Below are 12,283 nucleotides of genomic sequence, written 5' to 3'. Positions count from 1 at the left end.
TACAATTATTTCCTTATTTATAACATTAGTAAATACGTCCTTAAGCACATTCTAGCGGAAAAGGATCTCACGTCGGATTATTTTTCACAAAGCTTTGAAGCTGAGCTTTCTTGTTACTTAGCGGAATTAAGTTACACTAAGAAATATAGTCGCTGGATATAGGAGTAAAATAAATTCTCAAATGAAATTGTATGGAAATACTTTTTATAACCGAAAATGTGAACATCCTGTACTGCACTTGATGTTGATCTTGGACTGTTTAATATTTCTTTGAAGTTCTTTACTTACAAATATTCTTTAGAAGGTACAGGGCAACATCGTTAACCTTTTCTTTAGGATTTTCCAACAACTGTATTTACCCTTTGTACCCATATTCATGTTTCTAAAATATTTTCTTATACCTTTGTTCATTTAATTAAGTTATTTATAAGAAAATATATTTTTTTTACTTGAATAACATTTATTATTATTATGTATTTGTAATAATGGATGCGATGAATGTATTAAGGAAAAATTCTGGGAAGATTTTGATTCCATTTTAATGGATATTCCAGGAGATGAAGAATTGTATGTAGGAGGTGATTTTAATGGACATGTTGGGAGAACGAATACAGGGTATGAGAGAGTCCACGGAGGCTGGGGGTTTGGGATAAGAAACAATGAGGGAGAGTATTTACTAGATGCAGCTATTGCATATGATTTGGCAATTACAAATACATTTTTTCAAAAGAAAGATCAACATTTGATAACTTATAAAAGTGGCGGTAAAGCAACCCAATTAGATTATATCCTTACCAGAAGGGACAAATTGAACAGTGTCAAAAACTGCAAAATTATACCGGGAGAAAATTTAACAAGTCAGCACCGACTTTTAATAGCGGAATTCAAAATTAAAATAAAATCAACCAAGCACAAACCTAAAACCCCCAGTAAAATAAAATGGAGTATGCTAGAAAGGCATGAATGTGCAAAAGAATTTTGTAAGCAAGTAGTGGATAAAATGATAGAAATGAATGATATGAGTGGGATGACAGTAAATGATAGTTGGAATGAAATGGCCAGTTGTGTTAGGAATGTGGCAAAAAGTATACTGGGAGAGACAAAAGGTAAAGGGAAAATTGATAGAGAAACTTGGTGGTGGAGTGCAAATGTGCGTGAGGCTTTGAGTGAAAAGAAGAGAGCATTTAAAGAGTGGCAGGGTGTGGATGATAATGATAAGGATTTGAAAGAGTATAAAAGGCAGTTATATAAGGAGTGTAAGCGATTTACTAAGAAAGCCATCGCAACTGCTAAGGCACAGGCACAAGATAAATTATATGAATCCCTGAACAGCCCGCCGGGACAAAAACGCCTGTTCCGTATAGCAAGAGAGAGAGAAAGGAATGCAAGAGATGTAAACCACATCAAGTGTATTAAAGACGATGAAGGAAATGTATTGGCGGATGATAATGATATTAAACAGCGTTGGAAGGATTATTTTGAAAAATTGATGAACGAAGAGAATATTTGGAGTGGAGTGTTGGAAAAAGTGCCGGTTAATATTGGTATGGTGAAAGAGATTAGCGTGGATGAAGTAAAGAAAGCTGTGCAAGGTATGAAGAACGGAAAAGCAGTTGGGCCGGATGGAATACCAGTGGAAGTATGGAAGCTCCTAAAGGCGGACGGATTGGTGTGGCTGACTCTATTCTTCAACAAGTTGTTACAGGAAGAGGTGATTCCAGATGAGTGGTGTAGGAGTTCGCTGGTGCCAATTTTTAAAAACAAGGGTGATGTACAAATCTGTAACAACTATAGAGGAATAAAGCTCATGTCACACAGTATGAAAGCTTGGGAGAGAGTGGTGGACGGAAGAATAAGAGAGGAGAGTGAGGTAACTCGGAACCAATTTGGGTTTACACCAGGACGGGGGACTACGGATGCCATTTTTGCTATTCGCCAACTTTGCGAGAAATATAGGCGTGTGCATAAAAACCTGCACATGGTGTTTGTAGACCTCGAAAAAGCATACGATAGGGTTCCGAGGAAGGTTTTGTGGTGGGCTTTGAAAGTGAAAGGAGTGCCTGGGAAATACCTGCAGCTTATTCGTGCTATGTATTGTCGAGCCAATACACACATCCAGTCCGCTGTTGGCGATAGTGACAGGTTTGGTGTCTCGGTAGGTCTACACCAGGGTTCGGCTTTAAGTCCGTATCTCTTCCTCCTGGTAATGGATGCGCTAACGTCAGACATACAGGAGGAAGCACCCTGGTGTATGCTTTATGCTGATGACATCGTGCTTGTCGGGGAGGATGAATGCGAGGTGCAGAGCAGGTTGGAAAAATGGCGAGATAAATTGGAGAGAGCTGGTCTTAAAATCAGCAGAACCAAAACTGAACATTTATTCTGCGATTTTGGTGGTCCGACCAGCTTTTCTCCAATCGCTTTAAATGGTGTTGACCTACCAACCTGCTCCGATTTTAAGTACCTCGGTTCACTCGTCCAATACGATGGTGGTGTTGACCGGGATGTGAAAAGCCGAATAAATGCAGGTTGGATGAAATGGCGACAGGTCACCGGTGTGACTTGTGATCCAAGAATGCCACCCAAGCTTAAGGGACAGATCTACAAGTCAATCGTAAGACCTGTCTTATTGTACGGATCTGAATGTTGGGCCACCAAGGTTTCGGATGAAAGAAGATTGCATGTAGCTGAGATGCGTATGCTAAGATGGATGTGTGGTGTGACAAGAAAAGATAAAGTTAAGAATGTGCATATCAGAGGAAGTTTGAAAGTAGCGCCAGTTATCGAGAAATTGAGGAGCAGAAGGTTAGCGTGGTTTGGACATGTTATGCGGAGGGATGATAATCATATAAATAAAAAAGTAATGAGATTGAATGTGGATGGCTATAAAGGTAGAGGAAGACCAAAGAAGGTATGGATGGATTGTGTGAAAGAGGATATGCGTAAGAAGGGGGTAAATTCAGATATGACGGCTGATAGAGATGTATGGAGGAGTAGTACATACTGTGCCGACCCTCCATAGGGATAAGGGCAGGTTGATGATGATGATGTATTTGTAATAAAACATGTTTTCTTCCTTAAAGATTGACAATATAATTGGCTTTTAAAAACATTAATAAGATAGTTCGGAAACTTTGGAAACACTTTAAACAATCTATATGCTTAATTAACCTAACTTTAATTAAATAAAATAAAAAAATCCGACTGACAGCTGATGGCAGCGCCATCTATTGTCTGCTTTTTAAAACTAATATTTAATGATTATTTTTATTTAAATCAAATTAACTGTTATATATAACAGTTTTTTTATAACTTAGTGATGAAACAAATAAGTTATGACGAGCGAATTTAGACTCTAGGCCGCCACAAAGTAACTTACATACAAAACCACATAAAAAAAACATTACCGTTTTTCCAACCGGGTAAAAAACTATATTTGATTATTACATAGTTTGAGAGAAACTTCACTTATCTTTGTGACAGTGCAACTCTTCATTATTTATTACGTTTGTACAATTTTAAACCGTCTTGGACGGCAATCGGTCAAGTGCATTCACCTGTTCGACCTACACCCTTACTACTGAAACTCGAATGAAATTCCAAAACTCGAATAATTTTTTTCGGAGAACTTGAAATCTGATATTTTAAATAATTCAGTTAGATAGATAAAATGCATATTTCTTAAATAAAATCTTTATGTTAATAATGTAATGACTAACAAAGTTTTTATGTCTTCCTAATATTTTATTTACTCGAATAAAACAAATATTTTACGTAATAGTTCCCCCCAATAGTTTCCCCTAAATAAATGGCCTTGCTTCGTATTTTTAACTGATTTTCATATTAAATTAAATTATAATATTTGTGTACCAGGTTTTGTACACTCGAGACAATTAAAAATGAATTATGATGCATCCTTCTGATATAAGAGTTGTTTAGCTACAAAAACCATCCTCAGATTGTTTCAGTCACTATCTTTATGAATATAAAGTTTGATAAAGTGAATATACATTTTGACACAGTCACGGATTTTAAATCAACTTACTCTATCGAATCTACTTCAAGTTAAAGCGTGATACACGATCGACTTTCGCACTCATAGTAATGACTGCGCAAGCGCTTAGAGCAAGACAGAACATTTACGCTTCAAAAACCACACCTCTTTCGCAGCCATTTAATTCCAGCTTGTCTATTAAAACAATAAAATGGAAGAAATAAGTATTTTAGTCGGAATAAGTTTTGTTAGTGTATTTATTTGTTAAATGTCATGTCCCCACGCGTGGCATCTTTTTGTGTCGGTAAAAGTTGTTTGGTGGGAGAGCGTATGTCGGGCCGCGGCCGTGACAGTGGCATAGGAACTTTGCTCAGAACAAAATCTCTCTTCGTTAAAATAATAAAAGTACGATATTCGTACATTAGTGTTGTGTGTTCTTTTGTGATTTATCTTGATTGTTATTTATTTCGTTGTGTGTTTGTGATACGTTGTGAAGGAAAAGAACTGGGTTGGTTTTCTCTTTCGATAACTATCGGATTTTTTGGTGAGAGTCACGAAATGTTTTTACGCTGTGAGTACTTTCATGTTTGTATAATTGATTTTTTCATGTTATTACTAGCTGTCGCCTGCGACTCCGTCCGCGCTTTAAAAAACTTAGTAAGTAGCCTATGTGTCCTTCCAGACTATTTTCCACATCTGTGTCAAAATTCATCTAAATATGTTGAAACGTTCTGGAGATACCTCCCAATAAACATTCATCCAACTAGAGACTATTAGTAAGATTATTTTAATATCTATTTTATTATAAAATTGAGATTTGGCGGAAGAGGGGACGCATAGGAAGGAGAAATATCCTTATTCTGTGCGTCCCCTTTTCCGTTGATTAAAGGTAGGCAACGCATCTGTATTTGCGGATGCCTATGGGCAACGGTCGCCTCGCTGTTGTGGCGAATCCAGGTAGCCGTTTGCTCGTTTGCCACCTTATGATATAAAAAAAAATTCTATAGAAAAATTTCTTGAATTTATATCTTTAATCTACATCAAACACTGTATCGCTATTTAGTTTATTAGATTTTATCTATGATGTTTTAAGCTTCTACAGTGAGTTTCCACTGGTACAACATGTATAAAACATACTGGGATTATACTTCAGTAACTTGTTTAAGAACAAGGTCAATCACAGATGTAATAGGGATGTCTCTGGTCTCTGCCTATCTTTTTATGTTACAAGCTTGAGTTGCGTTATTGTTTTCTCAACTCTTTCATATGTTATTATACATGTGTTTTGGTTGTGGAAACCGACACAGTTCAGTCTTATAGTAACACAGATACCATCAAAACAAAGTAACTACTAGAAAAGTAAGCTGAGTTCCAGTGCCGTGACGCTTGTACACTTCCACCTCTACTTTATCAAAGAATGAAAGGGTTGACAATGTTTGTATACATGTAAGGCAGCAGCAATAATCCGTACGTTTAAACTTGACCGCAGCACGCGCGGTCTTTAGAAACTTGTACGGTGACTATTGTGGTGAATAATTGTTTAAAGTATAAGTTTGGTTATAGATGCTAAATACTGAGGCCATAGATGAATGATTATTATAACCTAACTGAGGACTCATTATTGTTATCTCACGTTTAAAACAAATGCAGTATCTGTATTAAAAAAAAACATATTTCGCTAGCATGATTTATTTGCGTAACGTGTAAAGAAGAATTACGAAAAATTCTCACTGTCAGTCAGTCTGTATGTCCGCAAAACCAAGTTTACGAAGTAATCATCATAAGGGTTGAACTGATTATGACAGGACTTATAAGGTAGTTGATGTGAGAAGTAACTCAGGCCTCCTTTTTGTCCTGTGCTGCTGAAGTCTGGCGACCGCTAGTAGTTATTTTAAAGTTGCATAGGTTAACTATGTAATTTATGATCAATCCGCATCGAAACAATAGTCAATCAAATCAATCCTTTATAACTAAGCATCTGAAATCTCGTAGCTTGGAGATGCCAACGGTCAAATGACGCTATCATAGCGACATAAGGTGACTTTTAGCTCATTTCCCACCTTTTGCAAAAATAAAATCTTCTCACTATTTGCAACATCGAATCGAAGACTGTCTGATATTGTCAATTTCTATTCCGAAAATTACGTATAAGCGAGTAGATAACGTATTTCTGAGAAATTGATACATCGTATAGAATTCCAAAGCTCAAAGCGAAATTTCACACGCGTCAAAGATTTCCGTGTTGATACAACTTACGATACGTTATTGAAAAGGTAACCATTTAAATACGATAAAGTTCCAAATCACTATTACCAGAAATGAAATGACGGAAAATAGATCGATCTGGAAAAAGAAAACCTGGTGTGGTTCCACACGAGTGGGACAAGAACAGGGAGATGTTTATAAAATAATAATATTTTTTATCATAAGGTGGCAAATGAGCTAGCATCGATCATCCACAATTGTAAATGCGTTACCTACCTTTAATCGATACACAGAAAGAGGCTATATCCCCTTCTTATGAACCCCCTCCTCCGGCAAATCCAATTCCCCTTCCCATCATTATAAGGAAAGGCTGAGGAAGGAAAGGGGATTAAAATTAGGCCTCCGGCACGCACACTCATCAGACGTATTACTTCCACTTCACGCCTGTCTTTTGTGTGGTCGTGGTATTACAGCGGGCGAGCCGACCAATTCGTGAACAGTTGCTAGCGTCTACCGCTGTTAAATAGATACTAGTGTACCATAGAAGCTCTGAAAACTTGGCTAATCGTGGTTTCAAGAACAGAAAAGAAAACCGGTGAAAAACATATTGCTGTATTTGTTGTTTTTTTTATGGTAATTAATGTGATGACAAAATATGATAGTTCAGGAGTTTCGGAATATTTTTTTATAAAAATAAGCAAGACGCTAGCAAAATGTGCTTCATGTGATATTAGGCTTCTAAATTAAATGCTGAATAGAAACATCTGCTACTAAACGGTTGGCCCTATTTTAAAGGGACTTTGTCGGGAAGATAACTCTGTTGCATGCGGGCATATAGGCTACTTTGTTGTTGTTGTTTATTTTTTTAATTCTGAGCTGACGACGTCGCGGGCAACCGCTAGTACATATAAATACAAAACGTTTTGAAGTCGTGAACGTTAAAATCTATTTTTGTTTTAAAATATTTTTTTTATTTCCGTCACTAAGAGCATTGTGTCAACACGTGTTAACATAAAATACGCTAATGTATGTATGTAGTTAAGCAAGTAAAAAACAGAAAGTAACTTAAGCCGACATACTAAGTTTCTCTGAGGAAATTATGTTAATACACACTATTATACTGCTAATTCTAGTAGGCTTACTATGGAAATTGATATTTTATGTTAAATAGTAAAACATCTTCATCTCGCTAGTAAACAAACTAGATACAGATCTATTAAATTTAAATGTGTTTAGTTAAAAAATGTTACTAGTATTTAGTTCAATATTATTCTTAAAAATAACGAGATATTGTTGTTTACGTCATGCAACCGAAATCAGAAAATGTTGCTATAACAAAATAATGTCAAAAAACTAAATAATCACTATACAATAAACAAAATTGAGCATTATTTTGCAAATTAAACATTTTGTATGTATTTTAGTTACTATGTAGAAGTGCGAAATCTTCAAGCAACTATTAAAGAGTTCATTCAGAGACTTATATAAATGCAAATTCTGTCCCCGATACCTTCTGACCATATCGACACGATCTTTAAATTTAAAATTATTTTTTACAGTTATGTATCTAATCTAAAAACGACAAAACAATGGTTTCTGATTATATACATAGCGAAAATGCTTGGTGAAGTTCTGATTATGTAGCACAACCTGAGTAGTGTTTAAAAGTACAATAGCTTTAGTTCGAGGTATTATTCTATCAGTTCTTACAAATTAACAATAGGGTTGCAATCGATATTTCCATAAAATCAAAATAAACTATTGGAGCATGCCTCTATGCCGCCCTATCTTTGGAAGTTTTTCCCGACACCATAAAAAGGAGCGTCCGTCCGTCACTTTTTTTTTCCATTTTCCTGACTTTTTTTATAAATATTAATAAGTCTACTGGAAATTGACATAAATCAACTTTGACTTTGAATGTTCTATGCATATTAAATATAATATTTACATATTATCTTTTCTTTAGCGGATACATTTATTTTTTTATGCCCAGGTCAAAATTTTCCAGTTTCTCCAAAGTCACAGAGGAGCTGGGACGACTTAAACTGCAAACTGACTTACGACAATCTTTTGAGCTGTAGTACAGATTCGGCGCGTGCTAGGCTTTTGGCTGTGGGTACGCATGAGGCCGGCTACTGGCTTCACGCGTACCCGTCAACAAATACAGGAACATTTCTTGAGCCTGACACGCTCCGAATCGCAACCTGTCTACGGCTCGGGGTTCCGGTCTGCATTTCTCATAAATGTCCCTGTGGCAGTGATGTCGACATTCTAGGACATCACGGACTGTCATGCCAAAAAAGTGCAGGCCGCTTCTCAAGACATGCTGCACTCAACGATATCATACGCCGGTCTCTTGCCACCGTCAACGTACCAAGTCTACTAGAACCAACTGGTATTGCAAGAGACGATGGCAAGAGGCCGGACGGTATGAGTTTGATTCCATGGAAGATGGGTCGGGTGCTGGTATGGGATGCTACCTGTTCAGACACGCTGACCCCATCCCATCTTCATGGAACCAACAACAGAGCTGGTGCGGCTTGTGAAGCGGCTGAAAAGGCTAAGGCTAACAAATACAGGGGTCTCGGCTCCGAATATGAATTTGTCCCATTCGGTGTCGAGACCCTTGGTCCGTGGGGTCCTAGCGCTAGAAGGCTTTTTAAGGAAACAGCAAAAAGGTTAGTCGACATCACAGGAGACCGAAGAGCTGGCAGCTACCTCGGACAAAGAATTAGTCTAGCCATTCAAAGGGGGAACGCTGCCAGTATCTTCAGAACCTTGCCTAAAGGGACACCTTTTAATGATATATTTTAGTTTTTATGTATTATATTTAATCTAATATTTTAATTAATTCTAGAATTAATACAAATAAAAAAAATATTTATTAGTAGTTTTCTTCGAAATCCATGTAACCAACAAAATATCGTCTATACTACTTATTTTGAGTAGTTTTTCAGTAATCAGATGTATTCCAAAAATGGTATTGATAAACACAGTCAAACAAAAAAAACAAAACTGTGTGTTTATTTTTTGCATCAAAAATTATTTACGAATTCAGTCGATGTTTTTTTTGTTCAAATAGAAACAGTAAAAATATAAATCCATTCGAAACGTCATTTCATCAGTAAATTTACTTTGACCCTCGTCAATAAATATATAAAATATAATACGTCAATAATAATAAATCCTTTTGAAGGTAACAGACCGAAAATACCTAAATAATATATTCAATAAATAAAAAAGTTATTTATTTACTTCTAAAATGAAATGTTGGGCATTTAAATGGAATGAATCAAATTTATTTGGCAGTGGCAGTGGCAGTGGCAGTATTAATTTTCTAAATCAAATAAGTTAGAGTGCAAATGCCACTTACAAATGCTAAAAGTTGAAAATGAGCCAAAGGTTTAACGAATCAATGCATGTTACGAGCCAAATGTTTAACAAGCAATTTATCAAGTTTCCACTATTGTTTCCTACAGTTTGCACTAAAAACTTATTGTATATATAAACTCATTTTTTTTTAAAGAGAATGAACGGGATAGCAGTTGTTTTGTACAAATGTTTTTGGCAGTGAAAACCCGTAATATATGTACATAAGTATACCCAGGTAGTTAATCTAGCGAGGCCGTCCCACTTGGCACCGGTTGCGAAGGATTAACATTTTTCCCTCGTTTACCCATTCCGACGTCATCTGTTCGCTGCTTTCTACAAATATCAATGTTTGTAATAACTGGTGTCGGCTCTATGGCACGATTTATAGTATATTATTGGAGTTACACTACTTTAAGCGCGATGGACAAATAAAAAATAAAAAAATTACCCTGTTTGTCAGTCGGGTAAAAACCGACTGACTGTCAAAAAGGTTCTATGAATTAAGACAATGATGAAGATTCGATATGTTATTTTTTTCTAATGTCTTTTCTGACTGTAAGATCTCATTTTAAGCCCCTCAGCCATCTTCGTATTCTATCCTATTTCCACCATGTGTTTGAGTCTCTTAGTGTTTATAATTATTTTAAAATCTGACAATCCTAAAAAAAAACATATTTTTAATTCTTCTCAGCCACGTAACACCCACTGCTGGGCAAAGGCCTTCCACAAAGATACAGGCCTCCTCCCAAAGAGTAAAAAAAAGATAAAAAATATTTTTAATTAATACAATTTATTCGATTCAAATTATTTATATTTCGAATTAATTTTTACTCACAAAAATGTTGAATTAAATTGAAGTTTAATTGCTTCATCAAATATGTTGTTTTTTCACAAATGTTTTTTAACAGTGGAAACCTACGGTAAGATGATAATACCAGAGATTTTATACTGTCTACATTTATTAAGCTTTAACACCGTAAAAATGTATATCAGACGACTTTAATAAAAATTTTCATAGCTACGACAAAACATAATGATGCGTTTATTGACATTCAGGGAGCAATTGAGCATATAAAGGTAAAATTTTATAATAACGGACCGCTTTAGTATACTAAAATGACGCTGTATTTGTAATTATTTTACGGGAAAAAATAGTATAAAAATAAATGCAATAACTATCATTAAGCATTAAAATTTTCAAAACATTCAACGCAATGACAAAAGGTGTTAAATTATTCAAATCATTATAAAAAATATTACAATTTTTTTTTTTTTTAATTTGTACTAGAAATTGCGAAACTGCGCGAGAAATTGTAATTCTCGCGTCTTTTCCTACCTATAGATGTTTAATATTAATATTTTTATAATTATCTTCTCTACATTATTAGCGGTTGATTTCTGAGACTTAAATCTCTGTATGACATATTATATCGTCATCCCTGTCATTACCTTTGCCAGACAGAGATAACAATATATTTTAAATGGGAATTATGGTCTCAGTAAGTACCTATATATATTATAAATGCGAATGTTTGGATGGCTAGTTCAGAGGTTCGGCCCTCTCGGGCACCCTTGAATCGGAATGCTAAACGCGTAATGAGTGACAGCCCAAGCCGAGGTCCCCTCTCGGGGGCCCTTGCGCCCAGTCACTCCATGGAGCGTCCACCGAAGCGACCTAAGAGCTCGGTGACCTCCCAATCCGGTAATAATAACGAAGTAACAGCCCAAGCCGAGGCTCCTGAGGGAGCTCTCGAGCCTAGTTACTCTTAAACGAGGTTTAGGCTAAGCGCCATCTGGGCCCGGCCACCTCAAGCCCAGTGAAACTGTAAATGCCTCCTCAAGGCAAACAGTGACTACTCAGGCACAAAAAAAAATGGCTAGTTCATCATTTCCCTGTTTTCACTACCGAAATAATAAAACAAAACATAGTATCTTCCTTTTTTATCTGTTTGTAAATAGAGATAATGTTATTGCACCTGTTTCGCCAGTGAAAACACACGATTTAAAACCCGTGTATACCGATCACAACCTAGATATTCGACCGCGATTGACTTCAAGTTTAATCCGTAAATATAATATCTATATGTTTAAATCCCGTTAATCGAACTCTTTGGTATTAGAAGAAGAAACCAGTAGTCATTGATGATTAATAAATCTTGTTACTGTTATACATTATTTCATTATTTACCCGAATTATAAAAGGGTAATTTAAACATTTTGTCTCAACGGCTAGTTAGTTTTTTTTCATCAGAATTGAGTCGTTCGATAAACTGACATAAATTTTTTTCTCTAGGTAAAATACTGAACAGTACGATAACACTTACCTTAAATATATAAGTTTCATTTTTTCAAAAGATATTTCTAGCAAAAAAAAAACTTTTTTTTTTTACAGAAAAAACGAATATCAACCTAAATAGATAAACGCCTGGATTCACAATACTCGTAACTTTCACTAAAAGGAATACGAAAGATTTTCCTTAAATCGTTATTGACATTTTTTGTCAGCTTACAACACCCTGTATCTAGGCTAACTGCTTCCATTTGTAACCGTAGAAATGTAGATAGGGCGGAAAGTTCTTATATTTTGTTATACACAATGATTATTGTCGCAAAGGTTGTGACCTGATTTCGTGTATTCGTTATCCAAATTACTTAGGTAACTGTTATAAAAAAATATTTTGTTTATCTTTAAAGCAATTTTTTATATTAGGG

The 12,283-nt window shown here is 35.6% G+C and overlaps 1 protein-coding gene across 1 annotated transcript in view; it reads left to right on the top strand.

Moving 5' to 3' along the window:
• Positions 1 to 4,175: 4,175 nt before the first annotated feature.
• Positions 4,176 to 12,283, top strand: part of LOC106719061 — a 34,341-nt gene continuing 26,233 nt past the window's right edge. The window contains exon 1 of the mRNA XM_045683958.1: positions 4,176 to 4,565. The gene's annotated coding sequence lies outside the window, so the exon portion shown is untranslated. The remainder of the gene's footprint in view (positions 4,566 to 12,283) is intronic.

The sequence above is a fragment of the Papilio machaon genome, chromosome 24 (genome assembly GCF_912999745.1).
Source record: "Papilio machaon chromosome 24, ilPapMach1.1, whole genome shotgun sequence".
NCBI lineage: Eukaryota > Metazoa > Arthropoda > Insecta > Lepidoptera > Papilionidae > Papilio > Papilio machaon.
Note: the sequence above shows the minus strand (reverse complement) of the source record. Positions and strands in the feature narration are given on the sequence as shown.